Source organism: Erpetoichthys calabaricus, chromosome 1, assembly GCF_900747795.2.
Source record: "Erpetoichthys calabaricus chromosome 1, fErpCal1.3, whole genome shotgun sequence".
Lineage (NCBI taxonomy): Eukaryota > Metazoa > Chordata > Cladistia > Polypteriformes > Polypteridae > Erpetoichthys > Erpetoichthys calabaricus.
Genome location: NC_041394.2, coordinates 226180549 through 226203567, shown reverse-complemented (window position 1 = coordinate 226203567; position 23019 = coordinate 226180549).

The following is a 23019-nucleotide window of genomic DNA, read 5'->3' as shown; positions in this document are numbered from 1 at the left end:
TGGGGGTTGGTGGCAGAATTGGCACTCCAGCCACCATAAAAAAACCTCAAACTGTTCTGTTCCATTCCTTCTGAACTAGTGTTGTGCTGATGTGTCACCCGTTGCATAGCTGCACTTGGGTCCTAATCTGGGATCCTGAGTTGGTTTGTCATGTGGTGGGTGTGGCAATGCACAGTATCAATGCGTGCTCTCTCTATCTCTCTCTCTTAAGTCTGTGTCACTGTCATTTTCAACAGCTGTGGTGTTTCACTGATGCTGTAGGCTTTGTTTCCTTTTGGTGATGAGTCATGTGTTCTGGTCTCTCTGCCACTACTGCGATGTTGCTTAGTAAAATGGGATTCTACTGGTCTCAGTTCTCCCCTGGTTATAGCACTATGTGTTTGCAAGGGCCTCCACTAGATAAGATTCTGGTGCTGCCAGATATACAGAATGTTGGTGGCAAGTTTCCAATGACTCATTGTCTTCCCAAGTTTGACTTCATGTGAATGTGTAGCTCTGGAAGATCAACAGCTGATTGATCATATATGGTCTTTGCCAATTGATTCTATTGATACAAGTTCTTCTAGACTCCACTCATAATGCAAGCCTCAAGGAGTTTGTCTTATTTTGATAATAAAGTCTTTAAGCACTGGTACATTAGACCAATACATTATCTTCTGGTGTAGGATCCTAAATTGTAGGATCATTTTCTAAGGATTTGCACTGGCTATTACATGATTTCTGCACAAGTTCTTCACTATCTCTATGGCTAACTCAGTTTTGTCATTGGCATCTGGATTTCTGAGACAGTGGGTGATGTTTTCAACGTCCAGGTTTCTGGCAAAAAAGTGCTTGAACTGCTGACAGGCAAACTTTGGTCAATTATAAGATATTAAACTGTCAAATAAGGAAACTGAGTTTGCATCTTTTTTAAAAAAAAATTCACATAAAAACAGTACAGAAGAAGTTAAATAATATTACATTCTATCATATGTTTCCATCAAACAAAATTACAAGATTGGAAAAGTCTGTTTCCAGAATCATTGAAACAATTAAAATATGTAATAATAAACATTGCTAAAACCCTGACCCTCAGCCTGAACAGAGACCAGTTTTTTAATAGGGATGTTCAAAAAATTTCCACACTTTTATATTTTTGTTGGAAACGGTGAAGGTGGGATGAGTAGTAATTGGGCATTAAAAAGTTGGTACGACGCTGGAAAAATTTTATCGCAAACGAAGGTGACTAGGTAGAAAAATTATGTGATTTGTTTTTGAAATTCTTAATAAAGAGAGTTAAAAAAAAGTGCAGTAACTTTTTGAACATCCCTCATAAAATGAGAAAAAAGAGACATGGGAGGTACCCTGTATGACTGTATTGTTTTGGGTTTTTTTTGTATCAGTAAGGTGCTGCTGGAGTATGTGAATTTCCCTTTGGGATTAATAAAGTATCTATCTATCTATCTATCTATCTATCTATCTATCTATCTATCTATCTATCTATCTATCTATCTATCTATCTATCTATCTATCTATCTATCTATCTATCTATCTATCTATCTATCTATCTATCTATCTATCTATCTAATTAATTAAAACATTAGGAGTTAAGTGGAGATGCATGTCTGTGGATAACGTTTGGATTATAGTTCCAGAATTTGAAGCGTTTGCTTTGTAACCACTTACTACAGATGTGCTAAGCACAAGATATTTTTTTTCCACGAGAGTTTTCACCCTCTGCCTCCTAACTCTGACTCAGCTGGATGAGGCAGAATGCATACTTTTATGTAGGACTTGAAGGTACTTCTGGGTCATGCAGAAACTCCCCAAAATAGGGAGGTCCTGGAAGGACCATCTCGGTCAGGTTTTGTCTCCATTCTTGTGCTCCAGAGTTCATTCCCAACCCCAGTCGGGATGAGAGTCCATCCAGTCCAGAACTTATAGGAGAGTTAAAATATCGGTGTGTTAGGACTTTATAGCACTGTTGCTTGGCTTCTGAATTTTGGTTCAAAAAATAACTGTTGGGGCACCAACCCAGTCATCACAGTTTAATTCTTTAGTCCCAAACAAAAACAGTTGCTCGATGGTGTAGGAAATTCAAAACTAATAATAAGTAAAATGTGGCACTTCAGAGTGTAAAGAGCTCCATCCTGTGAGTAGCTCTGGTCATCATCATCTGACTGTCCTCCTAACTTACCCGAACTTTATGGAGCTCCAGACAGAAGAGGCGGAGTCAGTTACCCTCAATGGGCATCCTCTCTGGACTGTGGAGCAAGACAGAAACAACATAGTTAGTGCTAATGCACTCTTTCATCCTGGGATACTATTTCATACCTCAGATGAGCCCGTGAGGTGATCCTCGGATGTGCATTGATGACAACCCAAAGTAAATAAGACTATGAACTCAGTATGAACAGCAGACAGGATTCGGCAAAAAAATGTATAGACTTCATTGATTATGGATTGAAAAATACTTCCCATTGTAGATTTTTTAAATTTGTTCTCTTAAATGCTACAACATAATAAAAGTACATTGAAATGCAAAGTTATTTTAAAAATTACAGCCTTTCAAATTCATTATCCACTTTAAAACTGCTATTGTAAGTGTAAATTACAAAGCAAGAATGTGCAGTACTCTGAACTAAGCTCCAGTCAATCAAGGGGTTAAGGTAATGCTGCATTTGGAGTATTTTGATATGCACAGCATTGGTTAAGTCTAATCTTTCCCTGGTTTTTGAACATCAAAAACAAATGACAAAAATTCAGCAAGTTAGAGCACCTGTTTAAAACTTTCAGTACATAAACTTTTATGAAAGATGTCTGTTACAGAGATGAACCTAAAGAGACTTGTCATACCTTGACGTGCTCTTTTGCTGACACTTAGATTTATTTCTATGGCAGCATCTCAAAAAAGGTTCTGTTAGGGTGTCAAAACAAGTATGTGATTGATGAGCAAAATCTAAAATTCAACACCTTTTAAGATTTCTGAATATAATAGTACATTTCAATATCTACCATTTTCTTAGTAAAATGACAAAGAAATAAGGCACATCTTATTTTAAATAGGATATTATTATTACAGTGCTCCATATCTATGTTATATTTCAAATTTGTCTATGATACTGGCATATTGTTTAGACAGTAATTAACATCATTGAATATTGTTAATTAATCCAGAAGTCAATAATTGAGAAAATAAACCCCAAAGGCTACTATGCAAATTGTGCACTAGAGCTTCTACATCTGCTATGAATCAACCACACTGACAGTGACAGACCATTAATGGACTTTTCTAAAGTAGATCTTAGATTTGGATTCTTCTTAGTGCAGTCAGTTTGCATATATTTGACAACAGAGTTGATTATTTTCTTTGATTGTCATATACTATGTATGAGGTAACACAGTTGTACACTGGAAAGCTTTAATGCCTTATGATGCTTAACCACTAGTTTACATATTGGAAAAAAAAATCTCCGCATATGAAGTATGCATAATCTGTTCATGTTCATAAGCTTTTCTTGCATTAAATTAGTTTCCTCCAATGGTCTAAAAATATGCTTTTAGGATGATTGGAGGATTACTAGCTCCTGTTCATTTATTGTGTACTGAAGAAAGCAGGCTTTGGAAATTATTATTATTGTATGTTTGGTTGATAACTTTACCCAAAATGACCTACAAGCTCAGGACTCACTGCAAATGGTATTTATTTTATTTTAATAGTTTGAACAAAAGCAGATGGAGTGACTTGTTCAGAATCACCCAATCACCCATTGAGGCAGTGGTGGGAATTAACCCGACAACCTTGGAAATTAAAGGCCAGTGCCTTAAACACCTCACCACACTCGCTGGAAGAAAAACTGGAAGGATCTAAATATATTATAAAGGATTATTTAAAACATGGCATAGTGAAACAGCTGATAGAAAAAAAAAAAGATCTCAAGCAATTCTTGGAAAGATGTTAATATGCTAATTTTTCACTTCCACCACATTCTTAATGAGAGAGTTTTTCTTTATTTGACACACATTATTTAAATTGAAGAATGGCACACTGGCACAGTGCATGTGTGCATACATGCGTGCCTGTGAGGCTGCTGGTATTTCAATAGAGGCCTTGCCCATTGGTCAGAGGGTGATGCAGTTATGATTAGTCGGCAAAATGGCACAGACTATAAAAGGCACTTCCTGCTTGCAGAGCTCACCTTTTTGATTGAGTCGTGGTGGTGAGTGAATGTTTGGTGCAGCTCTATTGAAAAAGTATATCAAGCATAGCAAGTTGTGCCTGTTTTTGTATATAAATATTTTCTTTTCACTTATTATAGAGATCTCCTAGTCATTGAAATTTTGTGGGAGTATTTATATTTACTGGGTTTTAATGCACTTTTTGTATACACACTTGATTTTTCATTTTGTAAATATTTCTGTGGATTATTTTTGACTGTTTGCTTCAAGGAACAACCTTCTGAACTGCATATACCACTCATGCACTGCTTTATTCACATCGTCATCTGTCTTGAATCAACAACCACCCAGATGTTTTTTAGCAGTCCAAAAAAGTGGAAATCACGCGGTACCAAATCTGGCAAATAAGGACTTCAAACTTCAGTTTCTCCAGACAAGTCTTGGTGTTCTTAGCAGTGTGTGGGTGGGCATTGTCTTGCAGGAAAAGGACTCCTTGAGACAGCAGTCCCCGCCGCTTGGATCGAATAGCAGGCTTTACCTTGGTCTCCAGCAAGTCACAGTAACTTGCACTAGTGACTGTAGTACCCCTCGGCATGTAGTGTTCAACAATAACTCAGATGCACAAGAGGTTGCGAGGACAAAACAAAAAAACTTTTATTCTGGTGGAATCCAGGCACTTCCAGGCAGGTGGCGCAAGTGCATTGAGAGGGATGAAGACTGCATTGAGAAATGACATTATCAGTTTTGTTAAGATTCGTTCCATTTTCTAATAAATCCCATTTTCTAACTTTAGCTTGACTCCCCCTCGTATTAAGAGAAGAAGACTGCCTTTCCTAGTGTATATACAACCTGCATGACACTGTTTTGTCCCTACACTTGTAAATAAACTGTACGCTTTTGTTGAAACTCAATATTTTTGTATGTGGCTGTCTCTTAAATCTCTCCTGCTGGTCATGTTCAATCTTGAACTACAACAATGCCCAAAGTGTAGTTTAGCGTCCATATTCCCACTACACGAAGTGTCACATCAATGCTTTGGAGATAGTTGTCCCAATTGCTTTTTTCTAAATTGATTTTTAGGTTTCTTGTTCATATATTAATGAACTTTTGTAATGAAACAATATAAGCAGAATCTGTGCAGTTTGTTTTGTACAGTTTTACTTGTTCTATATTTTGTAGCATATGCATTGTACACAGGTGATATGGTGGTGCAGTGGTTATTGGTGAAGCTGCAGCACCAGGAGACTGAGTTCCAGCCATAGAAGAGACAAGAGTTTTTTATGATCAATTTTTTATTGAAACAAAATGTGTACATAAATATTGTATCTGCACAGCCTTGTGACAGTGTTGTTTTTCATGCATGTGTTTTTTTTTAATGTGAGATACTTAGTTATGCAAGCAATTGTTACATGCATTCTGACCATTGTCCTGTCTTCATTTTGGCAATATGACATACTGTATGAGCTTTTGTTCTGGCCACTTTCTGCATTGCTTGCCCTGCCGGGTGAACCCAAGTCCCATGAAATAGCTGGATTGAATATTTTTGAGACTTATTTACCAGCTCTTGGTCTGGACAAAGTGAACGATGCTCATAAATCAGCCACACTTACACACTGCCTAAGCACTGAGGGGCAACACATCTTTAAAACCCTCAGACCTGCAGCTGGATACTCTGCATCGTGAACACTTTCCTACATTGCACTGTAAAATAACTTTTGTCTCAAAATAAATAAATTGTAAAGCTTTCTATGAAATGCTGGGAATAGAAGAAAGGGAACAGAATTCATAAGTTATGTGCTGCTTTGTACTAGAAAGGAAAAGATCAGATTAAGCTAACATAGATTTATGTTTTGTGTTGTTTTTGTCGTTTATCTGTTTATACTTGCATATATCCATCGTCTGTTAACCTTATGTTAGGGATACATTGTATTGTTTGGGTTATTTGATGAAAATTAGTCTATCACCATGTCCAAACCACAAGCACAGAAAGCGAAAGTTATTTTATGTGGGATTGTTGCCAACTTATGAACTTTATTCATTAATTGTACAGGTCTCTTCATAATTCTGGCATCCCCATTGGCAGATGAAGCAGAGATCTTGAGAAGGCGTTATGTGTCTTCTGGAGGCTGCGTTTCTTTGTATCTTAAGATGGAAAAAGAAAGAATGTACGGTGCTGTGTAATCTCAACATTCTTCTCCCGTGTACCCCTCAATCAGTCCCTGAGATAGATATTATGATTGTCTAAGGGAAGAACAGGTTGTTACAAAATAAATGTTTGGGCACAAACCCGGCGCTCCGTGTTTAATTCCAAATAATAAACAAAGAAGCAGGTGCATGATGTAATTCTCTCAGGTATTAGAGAAGCTTTGTCTTATTGGCTGCTTTGTGATGAAGTGACACCTCCTTCCAGGCTGTCATACTTTTATGATGAAGGGGTGGCGTCAGTTGCCTTCACTGGGCAGTTCCTCTGTACTGTGGGGGAAAAGAAAGATAGTTAGTGGCAGTGCCCCCTTTTGGCCTGGGATGGAACTACATACCTGGGAGGAATTTGGAAGGAGATCCTCTGACGTACATGCATGACAAGGTACACTAACCTGATGTGTGACGAATGGGTTTTGTTGCCGTGTCTGTCTTTCTACACTTTATTCGGGAATTCTTTCTTAATTGAGGAAGTTTTACTGCCTGAACTGTATTCTGCCGTGCCACACTGATGATTTGCATGTCCCCTGACAATTCATACCCAACAAAGAATCCTCTTGCAAATCAACCAGGATGAGATACTGAAATTAAGTCTTCTGTAAACCAAATTTGAATTTAATAGTTGGCATGTGTCCCAATGACTTAGACGGAGGAGTATAAATAACAAAATTGCAAATTCAGAACTGACATCTTCCACATTGTATGACTCTTATTAAGTTGTTTAGGCTAGAAATTTCAGAAATAAAAAGGAACCTTTTATTTGTACCAAACATTTAATATTTGATATTTGCTGTTGGTGAATAGATGAGCATATGTGTAAATGATGTGACAGTTGTTTTTATTACAAAGAAAATGAACCCACAAATTGTACACTGCATCACAAATTATTAGACCATGTTTAGGTTAGTTGTTGTTAAATCATATTCAGCAGAGAGCTGTGGCCTATCATGAGAATAATTGCCTGATGTTCATAGAAATGTTTAGTATAATGTCTAGATTGTACTCAAATGTCACACTTTATAAATAGACCTTGAATTTTTGTGGAGCACGTGATCACAAGGTTGTCAAATTATATTTCAACAGTTGTCTTCAAAGATCCTCTGTAGGCTCTACACGTTCAACAATCATTTTATAATTAACAGAGGCACACAACCAATTTTGCTATTAGAGACTAATTACTGGGTACCTTGCAAGGTGACAGGTCCAGAGAATTCAAACTTTAGTGCTCATAAAGTAGCCCTGACAGATAAAGTGGGAAAAGTAGTTTTCAAAAGCGGGTAGGATTCTCTTCAATTCAAAACTAGGTTTTTAAGCATTGTCCCAGCAGAATATGCAGAACATCTCAGAAACAGCATGAAAAGACTGTGGACTGTGGATGTGGAAGCCCCCTGAGTTGCTTATAACCCAATAACATTTGAACTGTTAACTTGCTGACTAGCATTCAATAGATATTCACTTGTAATGATAACAAAGTGACAACATTATCACAGTAATACAGTAAGAACACACTTTGCATGATTAAAGACGTGCCGCCATCTTGTACTTACAAATATTACACACTATTATTTTTTTGGAGTTGAAAGTAGCAGTTGTTGAAGAAGAAATATTGTCATGTTTACAGAGTACAGTCAAATCCCTCTTTGCGTGTCAAACCAACAGATCTAGTGGAACGTGTTGAAATCCTGAAAATGGCATGGCTCTAAATATTCAGTATCTGGTGAAGCTCTCTGATTAAAGTTTTCTTTGTCTGTCTTAAATGTGAAGCTTATTTGCATCTGTTTTTCAATTCTTAATAGAAGCAATTCTGCTTTTCTCAAACCATAATTATATATTGTAGTCATGTTGAGTTACAGAAATTGTTTAAATATATTTTTATCCAGCAGTGTTTGCACATGCGCTGGTAATGTGTTCTTTAAGAAAAAGATGCCACTGATATCATTAAATCCATTTCTTCAATGTGCATAGTGGAGATATTATAACAAGAAATCTATGTCACTAAAATAAAGTACAGTATATTTAGCATGTTATTTTACTGCTGGCTTACATATATAAATAAAATTTAAAAAAAAGTGACTACAGCACAATTAACCCATTAGTTTATTGAGCTCTTAAATTAGAATAATGTAACCTGGAAGGAAGTATAAAGTAACAGAGTTGCAACTTTTTTCAGACTACAGGAACAGACAGTGTTAAAAGGTATAAAAAAGCATTTTTTTCTTGCTCACTCTGAACGCTATTCTATGATAACAGATGACAACAGAAGTACTCCTTGTATACTGTTTGGAAGAGTCACTAATCTGACAAAAGGGAATTCAGAACTGCCATGCATGCAAAACACCTGCAAACATCAGCAATACAGATTGCAATAACTTCCTTAATAATAAAATTAATATAAGGTCCCAAATTTTAAAGTAATCACAAATTTAGTATTTCAGTGTCAAATCCTATCTCTCCTTGTGCACACCATTTAGTATTTCTAACTTTATAACAGAAAAGGAAATCAAAGACTAAAATGAGTTCTACTGCCTGTCATTTAGACCTAGTTCCAACTAAACTACTGAAAAGTTCAATGGCTGTTCTGGAAACACCTGTTCCTAACATTATCAATGAATTATTATTGATTGGCACAATTACTAATGATATAAAAGAGTTAATTGTCAGACTCTGATTGAAACAAGTTGGAACATTTACACACATAACATTCAGGTGCATTTGGGGACTTAGTTAAATGATTTTGAAATTGGAGAATTTAAAATTTTTGAAATACTTCATCAGAGAGTCACTTATGTTTTTGTTAATTAAATATTTTTGTAGCAAGGAGTTATATTCAAAAATAACAGTGATGGTAAGGTGCAATTACATATATTAGCAGACTGCATTAACTATCTGCGGTGGGTTGGCACCCTGCCCGGGATTGGTTCCTGGCTTGTGCCCTGTGTTGGCTGGGATTGGCTCCAGCAGACCCCCATGACCCTGTGTTCGGATTCAGCAGGTGAAAATGGATGGATGGATGGATGCATTAACTATAGCACTTTACAATATCAGTGTAAATCAAAATTTTTCATTTATTTTCTTTTAGTGTACCAAATCTCCTGTAAGGGTCTAAGTATACAAACCATGAAGAATTCACCTAGCTCTTTTAAACAGGTTCTGGGTTTTAGGGGGATTGAACTTATTATAGATGTTTTATTAAGGATTTTAGCACCATTATATCTTCTATTATGAGTCTGACTAAAAATCATAGGAAAAATTGGCTTGGACCAAGGACACTGAACATGCAATTGTAAAATTTAAGAATCTCTTTACGGTTGTATCTTAAGTAAAGGTTTATAAGTCCAGTGTTGGGCTAAGTGAATATAAGAAAGTGCATCCACATTCATTCTTTTCTAAAAAGCTGTTTTCTGCAGTACAAAATAATAATGTTGGTAACGAGACATTACTGACTGTCAAGTTAGCCCTGAGGAATGGAGGCACTGGCTTGAGTGTACTGAGTTGTCAATCCTGATCTTTATAGATCAAAAGAATGTAACATATTTAAAAAAACTACTAAACATAAAAAAACTAATTGGACTTTGCGTGCAAAGTTGTGTCAATTTTGTAATTACATATAGAACAAGTAAAAAATGTCAGAGACGATGACTGCTCCCTTTATTTTGATCAAAGTGAAGTAGAACATACTGTAAGTAAGAGTCTATAATTCCATTAGATACAATTCTACTGGCAGTTACACCCATTGGATATTAAAAATAAAAATAAAAAAAACTTTTGAAAGGTCCTGAAACAAAACCCTAAGATTTAAGTACAATGAGACTTCTATGCGCACCTTAGACAGATGGCTCAGCAGGAAGCCTTCAAAATGCTTGACCCATTCTCCCACACACATACACAACCACAGGGGCTATAACTTATAATTACCCTCCTGTAAATAATCATTTACTTGTCTCTTGAGTTCCTTTTCTCTCACTGAAATGACTCCACTAATTTTTTCTTTTACACTCACTGCTCAGTACGTTCCACCTGGATGCCTCTTCATGTCCCAACTGGAACTGTCTCACATTGTGCACTGCAAGCCCCTCACTGTACTACCACAGACCATACACATTAATGAAGCTCTCATAGTACTATCTCATAAGTTTCATAGCATGTGCTCTCATGTTTGCACCAACCAAAAATTATATAAATATTTTTGCATACACATATTGCATACACATGTACAGTAAATAGTATTGCTATAGGGAGACGTACCACATAATCCTTTTATGATTCTCAGGGAAATTTTACTATGTCTAGGGTACACAAGTGTTTGAAGACAACTGGAAGAAAAAGCAACAGTCAGAACCCGGGACCTCATGTATAAACGGTGCGTACGCACAAAAATGTTGCATATAGCCGTTTCCTCTCTCACGTCGCGATGTATAAAAACTAAACTTGGCGTAAAGCCTCACACATTTTCACGCTAGCTCAATCCTTGGCATACGCAAGTTTTCCGCTCCGTTTTGCAAACTGGCGGCACCCAGCGTCAAAGCAGTACAGTAATCCCTCGCTATATCGCGCTTCGCCTTTCGCGGCTTCACTCCATCGCGGATTTTATATGTAAGCATATTTAAATATATATCGCGGATTTTTTGCTGGTTCGTGGATTTCTGCAGACAAAAGGTCTTTTAATTTCTGGTACATGCTTCCTCAGTTGGTTTGCCCAGTTGATTTCATACAAGGGACGCTATTGGCAGATGGCTGAGAAGCTACCCAACTTACTTTTCTCTCTCTCTTGCGCTGACTTTCTCTGATCCTGATGCAGGGGGATTGAGCAGGGGGGCTGTTCGCACACCTAGACGATACGGACGCTCGTCTAAAAATGCTGAAAGATTATCTTCACGTTGCTACCTTCTGTGCAGCTGCTTCCTGAAGCGACATGTTGCACGGTGCTTCGCATACTTAAAAGCTCGAAGGGCATGTATTGATTTTTGATTGAAAAACAAACTCTGTCTCTCTCTATCTCTCTCTCTCTCTCTCTCTCTGCTCCTGACGGAGGGGGTGTGAGCTGCCGCCTTCAACAGCTTTGTGCCGTGGTGCTTCGCATACTTAAAAGCCAAACAGCCCTATTGATTTGTTTGCTTTTCTCTATCTATGTGACATTCTGTGCTCCTGACGCGCACTCCTTTGAAGAGGAAGATATGTTTGCATTCTTTTAATTGTGAGACGGAACTGTCATCTCTGTCTTGTCATGGAGCACAATTTAAACTTTTGAAAAAGAGACAAATGTTTGTTTGCAGTGTTTGAATAACGTTCCTGTCTCTCTACAACCTCCTGTGTTTCTGCGCAAATCTGTGACCCAAGCATGACAATATAAAAATAACCATATAAACATATGGTTTCTACTTCGCGGATTTTCTTATTTCACGGGTGGCTCTGGAACGCAACCCCCGTGATGAAGGAGGGATTACTGTACTTAATGCCGTTTTTGATCGTCTGAAAAAGCTAACCTCACCTTGAACTTGGCTAAATGTGAATTTGGACAAGCGACGGTTACATATCTTGGAAAACAGGTGGGACATGGAAAGGTATGACTTCTTGATGCCAAGATTACTGCTATCAAAGAGTTTCCAGTGCCTAAAACAGAGAATGAACTGAGGCGTTTCCTGGGTATGGTTGGATACTATCGCAGTTTTTGTAAAAACTTTTCTACTGTGGTGACACCATTGACTGATTTATTGAGTGTAAAAAGGACTTTTGAATGGAGTGATGATTGCCAAAATGCTTTTGAAAATGTAAAAGCTTTGTTAATGATTGCTCCGGTTTTGGCTGCTCCTAACTTTATGCTGCCATTTAAACTGGACATAGATGCAAGCGCTTGTGGAGCTGGAGCTGTTCTTCTACAGGAAGATGAGAATGGAGTGGAACATCCTATATGCTATTTTTCTAAAAAGTTCAACAAACACCAGCGGCAGTATTCAACTATAGAGAAAGAGACTTTGGCCTTGTTGTTGGCCTTGCAGCATTTTGAAGTTTATGTGGGTTCCTCTGTACTCCCTGTACTGGTTTTTACAGATCATAATCCTATTACCTTTTTAAATGGTATGTTCAATTCTAATCAGAGATTAATGCGTTGGTCTTTGATTGCTCAAAATTCTAACCTAATTATTAAGCATAAAAAGGGTAAAGAAAATTTAATTGCTGATGCTCTTTCTCGTATTAATGTATAGGACTGATGATTGAAAAGAAAAGGGAAAAAAAAGGGAAAGAGGTTTTTTGGTTTTTTTTATGGGTGAGGGTATGTTACGACCTACTCTAGCTTTTTATTTTATATTCTAATTTAAGGGTTTACCTTAATTGGGTTTTGCCCTAATTACCCATTTAACTTGCTTATTGATTAACTCACCTGGGTATGGGTGGGGTGAAGGTTTAAAAATTGAGCTTCTTTGGAGGGAGAGGGAGAGATAGAGAAGAGAAGGGAGAATTAGGTAAGGTAAGGTAAGGTAAGGTAAGGTAAGGTATGGTATGGTATGGTATGGTATGGTGAGATAGGGTTAGATAGTCTGGCTTTGGTGTTTATTTAAGAAATCCTCGTTAGCTAGCTAGCTATCTACATAATAAAGGTAAATTTGTATGTTTGATGTAGACTTTGTGAAGTTAGACAGCTAAGTTTGTGTGGATTTTCCTGCCTTGCTTGTTTTGTGTAGTTTCCTCCATATATATTGTGTGTTGTTTTTTTTTTCTAATAAATGGAACTTGTTTTTATTTAGGTTTTTGTTTGTGTTTTCTCTCTCTCTCTCTCTCTCTCTCATTAGTGTGCGGCCTATATCTACTGTATATCCCTAGATTCTTTGGGTAGGCCGTAACATATACAATATATTCCTGTGTGGTTTTCCTTTACACTGAAATTATCCACATATCATTTATTAGTTTAAGGCATCTGATTGTAATCAGCCTGTAACCATATAATGGTGCACAGAATGGTCAAACTATTCCAAATAGTATAGCTGCTTTAGCGTTGTCACTATCAGTGCACCACTCAGAGTATTTAATCCACTGTATCTGAGTGTGGAATCACAGTTGTACAGCAGCTGTTCGGATTATCGGGATACAGCATCAAGCACACACTGCCTCAGCCATTCACGCAGTCTATTTGAATTGTTCCCATACGGCAAATGCTTCAGCACCTTTCCTGTGGGGACCTCACAGTTCAGAAGCAGTTTCATCCCAAGAGCACTAAATCAGTCCATCAAGTGTTCCTGATAGAACTGTTTGTACTTATAAGTATAATCACCTCACTGTAAACTTGCACTACAGTTATAATATTGCACAACCTGAGCCACTTTATAAAGCGCATATTTACATATGATGGTGACTGGCTTCTAAGTCAATTTAGATTTCCAAGCACTATCTTCTTGGAGCTCTTGATATAATTTTTAAGATGAAATGCAGTAAAGCATGTTTATTACATTATACAGGTAAGTTTTAAACTTCATTAAATAAAGTATATTGTTAATAATTAAACATGTGAGGTCACGGTGGACAGCGGTAGCAATGAGCTGGCACCCCGTTCAGGGATTGTTCCTGCCTCGCACTGTATGCTTGCTGGGACTTGCGGGACCTTGGATGGATAGATGGATGGAATAATTAAACATGTACTAAGTAGATGTTACAATGTTCCATAAATGTGTCGAAGTATCAGCGTTCTAAGCTTATAGATGGCTTGGCATCTATTACAGAGCTGATCATGTGGTGATTGGTTACTTCGAGAAAGAAAAGGAAGGACAGGAATTGGGGGTTAGTATGTTTGCGAGAGACAGTACTGCTGCAATAAATTATTTAATCGAAGGTCGCGCACAGCGCAACAAGCATCTTGCAGGAGGCAGGAACAATCTCTTGACAGGGCGCCAGCTTGTCCCTATCACTGCACCACCGTGTCCCCATGTTTAATACATGCTTTAATTCCTATCATTATGAAAATGATATAAAGTATACATCTTAGTATTTAAATTGTTCAGAGAGCTGTAATATCATGAATGTGATGTGTTTTGTGTCCTGTCGGCGGAAGAGAAAGACCATTTAAGAATCATGTAGTGATTCACACACATAGACTACGTAGAAGAACATATACAATGCGAAAAGCATTTAACGTGCTACTTTAGTTACGATGGGATTTGAGAAACTAGTAAATTAAACGATTTTAAGATAAAGTTTATGACATTCTACTTTAATGACAAAATAAACCATGTGATTAAAGTGGAAATTTCAAGATTAAAGTTGACATTTGGACATTTTTTCAACTGTGTCCCTATTTTGTTTTTCTTTTCTCTGTATCCTAATACGTTTCCATATGACACTCAGACGGTGGGCTACGACTCACCTTTTCACGGCAACTTTGATATCTGACCACTTCTTATTTATTTCAAGCACTTTGCGACTTTCTGAACTTGAACTTTCGAGTTTCTCCGCCACTCTGTCACTCATCAACTTCTTTTTGTTAATATCACTGCTTAAACCAACAAATAGGAGTTTTTCCCTTGCCTCTACCTGGTATTTACTGAAATTCTTCTTTTTCCCCCGTGCTTTTGCCATTGTCTTTTCACAGAACACTGAGCTTAAGGGCTATTTATATTGATTTACATATTCAAAGAGGCGTAATTGTAGGAGGAGTTGGGGAGTGGCAGCAGGTGCATGCACGTGCATTACTTTTCACGCTGACCGGGATTTATGTAGTGGAAGAATGTGGAAGTTTGCTTACGCATAGATTCATGCGTCTGGATATTTTGTGTGTACGCACATTTCTGCTTTTGTGTGTACGCCGTGTTTTAGTGTGAATTCTACGCACGGCATTATGCATGAGGCCCCAGGAGATCAAAATACTGTAACAAATGCCACAGCCAGAAACATGAGACATAATCGAAGTTAAAAAAAAAAAGGATTGCAAAATTTTAAATCAGCATATTAAAATGAAATCAATAATTCAAATGCAAAGAAGGTTTTGGAAATCAGTGTAGTCAGATGAGGAAGTAAACCTAAAATGACACTTTACCTTATTGTGTCGTGATTAACAGGATCACAACCTCTGAGGACACATTCCCATTGGAATAGTCCTGACAACAGGAATAGACAAAATGGTGTCAGAAATACTGCCCAGACACCATAACAAAAATCTAAACAAAGTGTTATTGAGAACAATAAGTGATTCCATTAAATTCCTCAGGCTAAAAAAATCCCAGAAGTGCATAAAGCTTGAGACAGAACTAACAAAAAGGCCGTAAGAAGTTTATAAAATTACCAGAATCCTAATATTAACTCCCACCACTCTACAATGTTGTCTCTGGATGTACCCATTCAACTTATGAAGGAATCGACCCTGAAGCTGGGCCAATAACCTTGGGGCATTCAATGGCTCGTAATGTATCCTTTCCTCCATTCCCCTTACCCTTCATTGTAAAGTGCCAGAGGGGGCAATAAATTCTTTTAAATGTGTAGAAAGTGCCTAACATTGGAACACAATGGCATATATAACATTTTTGTGAAGAAACAACTTCAATGCGAAAAATACCAAACAACCTTTAACCACTTTAAACTGGACTGTTCACTGAATTTTTCATCAAGATTTATCCTGTCACCCCTATAAAATGTAAAAAGATAACATATTTTTAGGAATAATTTAGCTACATGACTCAACATTTTTACTTAGTTTATTGAACTATTAAATGAAAACTTGGATATACTGAACAATTTGTGAACTCATTTAGAAGAATGTATTGTTAATAGTGCAGCTCATTTAAAACAAGATACCTAAACTGCCATGATACATTATTTTTGACTGCTTTATTCCTTATGCAATGTCACAAGTCAAGCGACTAAATTAATTGAACATTGACACTGTCCTTAATAAAATCATCATAGCCTTGTGCCACACCTATTATAAATAAAAATGTATTTCTCTTAGCTTTACTAAAGCTTACACTCTCTATTCCATGTTTTGAATGATATTTATTGTCTTATTATCAATATGTTTCCTTTCCTGCAAAACTTTAGTTTAGGTACTGCAAAAATGCATCATTTACTCTTATGTAATAAGATGATAACAAAGGATTTTTTGGGTGTTGATAACACTTACAAAGCATCAGTGAAGGGTTTATTCATCTATGTAATGCGACCTTCTAACAAAAGTTCCCTTTAGAGTGTCCTGAGGTGGCTTAACTGAGACACATTTCTCTTGATATTATATATTTAGTATAAGACCTGTGAATCTTTCATATTAACATGCAATTTTTATCATCATGCCAATATGCCACAATGCACAAAGATGAATAACCTATCTACTGATGTTTTATACGGTAAATTTTATGAAGGCAAAAGGAAGCCTTTTTTAAGGTCTTGTTACATAACAGTAAATGAGTGATAGATTCATTTTTGCAGTATTTAAACTAAAGTGCTATTTTCATCTTTTAGTAAGAGGAAAATGGCTTGAATGGAAAGAAGAAGTAGGCGTGAATGGAAATATACTGCATTTAAGGTTTTTTTTTTAATGATATGGGCATTGTTACTTTTTTATGTGTGGCTCTTCTGTCATTATGGTAACAATTGTCTTCTTGGGTCCCAGTATGGTACCAGTTTTCTTATTTGTGTCCTCAGTTTAAAAATTTAATGAACGAGTGTGTTGGAGTCATTGTGCTATGGTACAGTATCATTAGAGAGGGCAATGTGTAACTATTAAGAGGTACAGTATTATAGTAATTATTGGAAAATTAATGTGTACTTTCTTAATTAATATATATGCAGATAACTAGAAAATTCTTACACTCAGTGTGTACTTCCAAGAAGGGCATTTGTTTTATTTTAGTCTTGCACTTATTGTGAATGACAGCCATTCTGCATTCTGATGTCACTTTTTTTTCAGGTGATAGAAGTCTTTTAAGGTCACAAGCTAAACTGAAGCCATATTAGCAGCTCTGAAACAAACCTATATCCTGCAAAGAGTTTATGTGTTTATTATCTAAATGTTCCGAGGTTCTGCAAATAGGCAAGAAGTGAGTAAAATGCACAGAATGTGCACCCTCAAGAGCCCTTGTAATTGGAAAATTTAGAATGTGCTAAGTCCTCAATAAATAGCATTTCACTGTATGATTTGGGGCAATGATACAGATAAGAGAATATAAACAAATAGCACAGTAGGCATTCTCTAATTAAAGCACCGCTTTATGCTCAGAGGTGCAAACTGTTGGGATCGTTCCTTGTTTGTTTCATAAATTATTGCATAGTCCAAAGGCTTTTTGTATTCTGCAGCCAATCTTCACATTTTAAACTGTCTAATTAAACATTGAGCCAATTCTCTATATGATAGCCAGGCGTGATATGCATCTTAATGCTGAAAATAAAAAACAATAGATGCCTGGAGGACCATGGTGCACTCTGATAAAAATCCAGTATAACACTTGTAGTAGCTTACGTGATCCAAAAACGTATGACAGTAGTAGGAAGGTTGGGTTCTGTCCAAACTGACATATGAGCATAGCTCTTTGTTCTTAATATTTCGTTTGTGTAGTATTTTTTTTTTTTTTTTTGGCTTTTACTCTTTACATGCTGTAGTGCTTCTTTGCTTTAGTTTGGAAGTACACATTTATCTTTAAATGTTGACTTAATAACAATGTGTATGAATGATTTGTCAGGTCAAGGATTTTAAGGACAGGCATTACTAGCACTGTTAGAAGCCAGACACTGAAGAATGGCTGCTTGTCTTTTATACACTACCAAACAGTGTGGCTCAGCTAGACGCTTTCATTATACCTCTTTTGACCACATGTTCATTTTGTTGGCTGTCATGCTTCCTTTCCCTGCCACCCCTGTTCTGCCGATTGCATGGACTAAGTGACATTAACATAACCCAATTAACCAACAGAACCAGGGGACTTCATTTAGCAAAGGTCCTAACCCAGTGTGTGTCCACACAGTACAGACCCATTTATCTTACAATAAACTTGTCATTTCCTATAATTTCACTGCAGACCTAGGCTTATGGCACAATGTTCGGTTTGTTTAGTGTTTCTATCTTGTAATTTTCTGCAATTTCACAGTAAAAAGATGGCTCGGAGCTATTTAATTTTGATTCATCCAGTTTTATTTGCTTTTACTTGAAAACACAGCAAACTGCTACTATAAAGACTTCATATATTGGCAATTAAATTTAATTAATTGTTACTGAGTATATTAGGCACATAAAATGTGTACAGATATTAAAGGAAAAATAGAAATGGTCATTTGTTTGAGCAAATGTAAATATTCGAATTGAGCGTTGCTTAGTAAGTAACATTTTGGAATTTAACCCACAAGTGGGTCAGTCTCCACAAGCAGACCAATTCAACTGAATTTATTTTTGCATAATCCTCTTTACTTAGTACAGGCACAGAAATCAGTGCTCTAGAGCTCAAACATGGTCAGATTGTGTTCACAATGGATATATAAAGTCCATTTTGTTTTGGATAAAATGTTTCTTAAATTAATTGGATCTGCAAAAGTGAACTGGAACCCCGTTCAGCGCTAGTTCCTGCCTTGCATCCAGTGCTGCTAGAATAGTAAAAGTTCAAAGCAACCCTGCATTAGATGAAACAAATTCGAGAATGTTATGTTATCTCTATCAGTAATTTAAGTATCTTCTTCTTATTATTATCTTTTCTTTTATTATTACTTCATTGCCTGTAATTCAAAATATTCAAATCAAAATGTATCCATATATTCATTAATCTCCAGCTTGTAAAAGAACTGATGCATTCTACTTTTATGATTAATTGCAAATGCCTTCAATACCTGAGCACTTTCAAATATTCTATAAATATCCTAAATATCTTTTGTATTATTTCATAAATATCTTTTGTCATAATCTATCAGAGAGTAAATGTGGATGAAGATTCTTCCACTTCTGTGATAATGATGTTAAGCTGGAGGAAGAACTATATATACTGTAGCTATTTAAAATTTATAAAGTGATGACACATTCACTGCGTGTTCTCATTCATTCATTATCATGTAATGATCGTGCCTCAAAACACAAGCAAGGATGATCAGCTGCACTTCACTACCTCTTCTTTTAAGGTCATGGAGATGACTTGAGGACTTTGCTAATAGAAAACTGTTTACAATTTATCTTACTTTCAACCACTCTGCTGACTGTTCAGCTTTAAAATAAATAAATGGATGACTAAGATTTATGAAGGTACATAATGTATTAGACAAATGAAGTAAACCACATAGTGTATTTAAATACGCTCCATAACACAGTCAGTCCCTAACATGCAACTAAACTGTCAAAGTGAAATATAAATACTAGCCATGTTACCTGACTTCACCAGGGAAACTTCCAAAGCCGATGAGACTCAGTTATAGTGCCGAGGGTTAATCTGATGTATCAGAAGTACCATGTAAGTAACAGAGTACTTTCCTGTGCACAATATGTGTTTTTGTTTTTTTCCACCATGGGGCTATTATTATTGGTTCACTTGAGCTCCTGACTCTGAACATGCTACGTACAATTGCATATGAGTAAAACATTTTGGCCATAGATCATTTCTTGCTTTACTTCATGACTTGGCATTTGTTGATGATCATGGCAAAGCATAATTTTAGAGGAAACTGTATCCTTTTGAATTAAAATAGGTAGTTAGTAGGAACATTGGGGATTTTGAATATAAATATAATATCATCCTGTAGCATATCCTATAAAAATGGTATCTTCAATCAGATTTGAATGTAGGGCTTCTATAATCTTGTACCTTTATAAAGTTTTCTAGGGTTTAGATCAAAAGTAATATATGCTTAATTGTTTTTCCTTTAACTTACCACATACAATGTAAACGTTTACACGCTGCATATGCACATGTCCAATGAAATTAACTCAAGGTTTTAAGCATTGCAATGATAAGAACAGGTGAAAAGAAATAATATCATGAACTATGTACAGTGTCCACCTCCTATATGTTCTGTCTGTGGACCCCTTTAGTGAGGTGTGCAACTGTTTAAATTGACCAAGGCATGCCATTGCTCTCGGCTTGGGTTGTACATAGCACTTGAAGTTAGTAGGTGAACTGTACTGAACCAGAGTGTGGCAACACACTGCAGATTAAAAAAACCCAACTCCCTTTGACGTTTTTTGTAAATAGGAGTATTTGACAATCCAATCCAGCTCGAACTTGTATGTATTTTAAACTGCATTGTGATGAGAAGAAGAAGCCAACAGAATACTTTTTACAGCATTATTACTGACAAATATCAGTAAATTTAAAAATACATGTTTTCATCACCAAATTTCAAACAAATCCATCAAGACAAGGTATTTAGTTTTTCTAGTGATACCCCCCCTATCTCTAAATACTGATATTTGATATATCACAGCAAAAAACAGTTCAGTATCACCAAGAAGACAGAGTGGGTTTGAATTAGTCAGGGTTTGTCTCTTAATCAAAAGTTGTCCTTAGTCTGGGTCCTGTTCTTCCAAATTTTTCCTAAATGGAAAAATCTTTGAAGGGGCCATGATATTATTTATAATCCACAAACACAGGAAATCACCATTTTTCTGCTGAAAAAATAAACAGCTGTATTGTCTCTTTATCTCTTCAACTCATCCTCTCCAGTTTACTCCTTTTTAGGTGTGTTCACCTATAATGTGAGTAGCTCCTACTGTAAAAGTCATGTCTGTCTGTCCGTCCCTATGGACCAATTATGTTGAAGTTTGGCACATTTTTTCTTCACAGAAATTTGTTGAAAGATTTCAGTTATCATTGAGATATCTCAAACAGATTGCACTGTAAAAAAATTTGAAATTTTAAACTCTCCCATTTAATCAGTGAACTTGTCTGTCTTAAAACAGAGAAACATTCTGTGTAACTACAAATTATTTTACTGTTTCAGTTTTACCTTAACGGTGGTTACACCTACTTGCCTATTTTATATAATTTCCTCTTTTGCTTGTCTGCGATATGCTCAGATCAAGTACAAAAATTTTGTTTTAGCTATCTGCAGTGTTGTTTTGCAAAGAACTGATGTTATCAATCCACAGTTAAACGACATTAGAACTAACATAAGTACAAAAAAAAAATTTCCATGAAAATGAAGAGAAGACAAAAGCAATTATGTAAGCATGTATAAGACTGAATAGACTGAACTAATGTTTTCTGCAGATTATTATTGTAAATAACCAACATTATCAACCTGCAGCTAAACGGTGTTTGAACTAATAAATTACACAGGAAAGGTGCAGCTCCCTTTAAGGCCATGCCACATGTGATGACTTTTCCAGGAATTTTCAGTTGTAGCCTTTATTGACATAATCTTATTGAGTCACTGGCAGTCATAGCACACTCCCATGAAGGCAAGTCACCAACGTGACATACCAAGCAACTGAAATGGTTCAAACAGGTTTGATTTTTTCTTTAGTTGTAGGTGTGGGTTCTGTATGCATGAGAGCTGACAGCCAATGAATGCTCATCAAGAAGTACAATACTTAGAAAGCAGCATCAAGAAATGAGTAAATGTGGCTGTTTTGGACCTCACAAACAGAAGAGAAGCTTGTCTGTCTAATGCAGGGGTCCTCAATCACGGTCCTGAAGGGTCGCAGTGGCTTCAGGTTTTTATTCCAACTAGTTTCCTAATTAGAAATCAGTCCATGCTGATAATGAAACTTGGTATTGTACTGTTTAGCTTGTTAATGCTTGCATGTATCCAAGAGCAATTTTTATTGCACTGTAGAGTTTCCTTCTGTGAGAACATTGTACATGTGTGCTTTCTTCTGTTTCCAGCTTTTAAATTAAGTTATTTTATGCCGTTTATTTGTATTAAGGTTTATTTAATTTATTATGTACATTTTTTTCTGCGTACATTTGTCCTTGTCCCTTGTGCTTTGTGGGTGGACCCACAAGGGGCAAGGCCACCTGTATATCACCACTAGGAATGGCCCTCCATCCTATTTAAGGGAGGGCCACCCCCTGATTCCTCACAGGTTACTGAATGCACTAGGATTGGAGTGTTATTGTTATTGTGATTGTGCTGTGCTTTGTTATTGCTTTTTGATTTTCTGGTATTTTGAACCCCTCCTCTGTTTTTAACTTCATTTTATAGATTTTATAATAGGACTATGTTGATTGATATTTTTTAAACCTCTGCTCTGATTTCAACCTCAATTTCTAGATTCTGTATTGGGACTTTGGTTACTGTGTTCAATGCCTCTCCTTTTCAGGCTTCTCCTTGTGTTCTTTGGAACCTTGAGGCTGAAATAGCCTTTGTGAAAACAGTGTGCAACATTGGAAGTGTTTTGGAAGCTGTGGTTTCAGAGGTCAAAAGCTTCATGACACTAACCAAAATGGTATCAAATGGATGCCTCCACCATTCACATTTCCACAAATGGAAATGTCACTACAGATATGTCATGTTGAGATAAAAAACAGCAAATGTTACAGAATGATCCCCAGGCCTTTGAACAGAGTGTCAGAAACAGGCAGCATATCAAGAAGGATGGCTCCATCTTCATGGAGAGATGGCAAGAGAGAGACAGAAAGGTGGAGTGACCAATTTATACCAATTCCTGTCACAAGTCCTGGACCAACAGGGAGTTGTGGTATGAATGGCCCTCCGATTCAAGACCAATTTTAAACTTCCACACTTCAATGGGTGCACAAATTGCTTTTTCAA